The following is a 3,294-nucleotide window of genomic DNA, read 5'->3' on the forward strand; positions in this document are numbered from 1 at the left end:
GAGCACACCCACACTGGTTGCTCCCCGCCCTTTCCTGTCAGTTCCCTCGCCCCGCCCTTGCGGCCCTGTACGACGCGCTCTAGGGGGCGGGGCCGAGCGGATGCCACACCCACCGAGGCAACCCGGCCTCGAATTGGTTCCTCTTCCCACTGTGGGGAGCGCGGCCCAGGATGGGTTTGGGTGAGCCTGGCACGTCTTACCTGGCGTTCTGGGCTGGCGCAAGCTTTTGAAAAGGTTTGTTCTCACTACGACGTTCTTAGGGGGACTGGAACAATGGAAGGAAGGCTGGGCCCCCCTCTCCCACCATCAAACAGCCCTGCGCAGAGAACCCAAGAACTTTCTGCAGCAGGGAAAGAAAGGCTTTGGATTTAAGTGCCCACAGGTCCCCGGGGGGACATTTTTTTGCTGCTCCCCACTTAGCAAGGAGATCCTGCTCGGCACGTCTTCCATTTGCTTTCCCTAAAACTCCTAGGTTTGAAACCAAGAGAGCGGCTGCTACAACGCATATAACGCCCACGTACTCTTCACAGCCCTTCAAGTGCGTGGCTTTATTACCTGCCTTAGAACTTTGCTCTTTGTAAAACTTTTCTCTAACGACGCAAAACCTCATCTAGGTACTTCACATACCTGGAAACTGTAATGATAGTATGTAAGGTTAAACCTGCCCTTTTTTCTTTTTTTCATTTATACCATAGCAGTTGTTTGCTAAGCCCGTTGGTGGGTACCTGGAGAGATGCTGAAGATTTCTAGGATAGACAAGGAATTGGTGGTGGTGGTGTGGCGGGGGGCATACTCACTGAAAATAAAAACTATGTAGGTGGAAATTAGATTTGGGTAAATTTATCTTCCTCATTGATCTGTTATTTCAGAGAGATTTTACCTTTGATTACTCTCGAATTAGAGTAACCAAGCCCCATGAGAGAACAGGAGCAGATTCCAACCCGCCTTCTTGCCACCTGATCTTAGGTCTGAGATTCTAGTCCCTCTAGATCTTTGTACCCCCATTCTCCCTGTGGGGGCAGAGCCCCAGAAAGTAGTTTCCAGGCTCTCGGCCTCACATAGACAGGTGCCTGGCTCAGGTAGTAAATGGCCATCAACTGTGATTGCATGGCCATCAGCTGTGGCTAGTTGGCCGTCAGCTGTAACCAGTGAGCCATTGGCCACGAATATAACTGCTGTGGCTACGCTAGGAGAGAGAGGAGAAGAGGAAGAATGGGGGCTAGCAAGAAGATGGTGGCTGGGCTGGCAAGTGTGGATTGCAGTTAGGATGGCTGGTTGCAGACAGTGTGGATCCAGCCTCCAGTGAGAGTATAGTGCCGCCAGAGAGAGAGAATATAGTGGTATGACTCCCCTACTTATGGCTCTGTGGGTGTTCCTTTTTGGCCTCACCATATCCTGCGTTCTTATGTGGGGAGCGGGAGCAGAGACCCCGCCTGACGCCCAGCACGACAAATGGTGCAGCAAGCAGGGTCTCCCTCACGACACTCCCTTACATCAATGTCTCAGAAATAAGCAAATCTTTTTTTTTTTTTTAATTAGTAACTAGAACAAAACTGTCAAGGATGAACTTTTTTTTTAAATGAGGAAACTTAAAGAATTATGATCACACAATTCTTTACTCATGTTAGCTATAGTTGTCTCTGTAGACAAGTTACAGATGTACCCAGGACCCTTGACTTGACTCAACCATCACCCTATCCCACCTTCATTCATCCTCATGCCTCTCTACAGGTAGAGCAACATCTATCAGTGGAAAAAAGGATGGACTTGATCATCTCAAAAATCCCTTTAAATTTTGAGATTAGGAAATAGTATTTCTCATTGGTTAAGGCCTATAGAGCATTAGACACCAAACATTTTTGGTCACTCACCCATCAGTAAAAATGTTTGCCCTCTTCCGGTTTGCTATATACTTATCTAGCTTACCCTAAAGTGGATGGACTTAGAAGCTAAAATGCACTCAAATCTTGGCTTTGCCACCAACTTTCTGTGTGCTTAGCCATATCCAAGTATTGCCTTGGTTTTTTTCATTTATAAAATGAGGTTAATAGAAGTATCTACCCAACAATGTCATTATGAACATTAAATGAGTTAATATTTATAAAGCAAAGTGTCTGGCACATAGTAAGTGCTATATAAGTGTTAAATAAAAATTAAATATATAATTAAATATATATAATTTATATATACACTATAATTTATATGTATAGTAGGTATATACTGGGGGTGCCAAAAAAATGTATACAAGTGGGACACTTTGGTCAACGTTGCTCAAGCAGTAGTTCGCCGTAATGAGAAGTGTCTGGACCCTGATGGTAACCACTTTGAGCATCTCTTAATTGCAGAAATTAAACGTGACTTGTATCCATGTCGTTATTGGTATATATTGAGTATTACAATTTTAATAGTTTTTCCTTTCTTAAAATGTGTATACTTTTTTTTAGCACCCTCTGTGTATATACACATCTCTCACACTGAATATGTTAGGTATATTACAAAACATACACAAAATCAGAAATAATTATTTAAAACGTGTGTGTGTGTGTATGTGCACGCATGTGTTTTCTTTCTGCTCTCTGTATATTCTGTACCATCCCTGGGCTGTGTGGACCCCTATTTGGGAACCATTGATTTAGAGCTGTGCTGACAAATACAGTAGCCACTAGCCACATGTAGTTATCTAAATTAAAAATTCAATTCCTCAGTCACACTGACAACATTTCAAATGCGTAATAGCCACATGACTACTGGATAGTGCAGATACAAAATATTTCCATCATTGCAGAAAGTTCTATTGGACAGCACTGCCGAAGCCGAAAAAAACCAAAAAGGGGGGAGGGGGATGCAGGCAGTAGGAGCAACTCCTGATGCAGACCTGCAGGTACTGGGGTACCTTGTTCAAATCAAGTGATAAGATCTCTCTCTGAACCTCACATCTCCTCTATAAAATGAAGATAAAAATAGGAACTACCTCATGGACGGCTGAGCAGAGGAAATGAGATAAGGTGTGTAAAGTCTCTGGCAGAGTGCAGAAAATGTAGAAGAACTTGAAAATGTTAATAAAATTTGAGTTTAAATTAACCTAATTCTAAAAGCCTAAAAGGCAAAAATCTGTTATTGTCCTTTACTGGATAAGCTTATCAAGAATACCGATTTTGGAAAAGACAAGAATTTGGTTATCTTTTAGTTGAAAACAGAGCATTCAAAAGAAAATGGCAAATACCTGGATTTAAATTACTCCTTGATTTCTCTGTCCCCTGCACTCCCTAACCCATAGACCCTGGTCTTTTCCCA

This window comes from Rhinolophus sinicus, chromosome 6 (genome assembly GCF_057876585.1).
Source record: "Rhinolophus sinicus isolate RSI-liver-muscle chromosome 6, RSI-T2T, whole genome shotgun sequence".
NCBI classification, from domain to species: domain Eukaryota; kingdom Metazoa; phylum Chordata; class Mammalia; order Chiroptera; family Rhinolophidae; genus Rhinolophus; species Rhinolophus sinicus.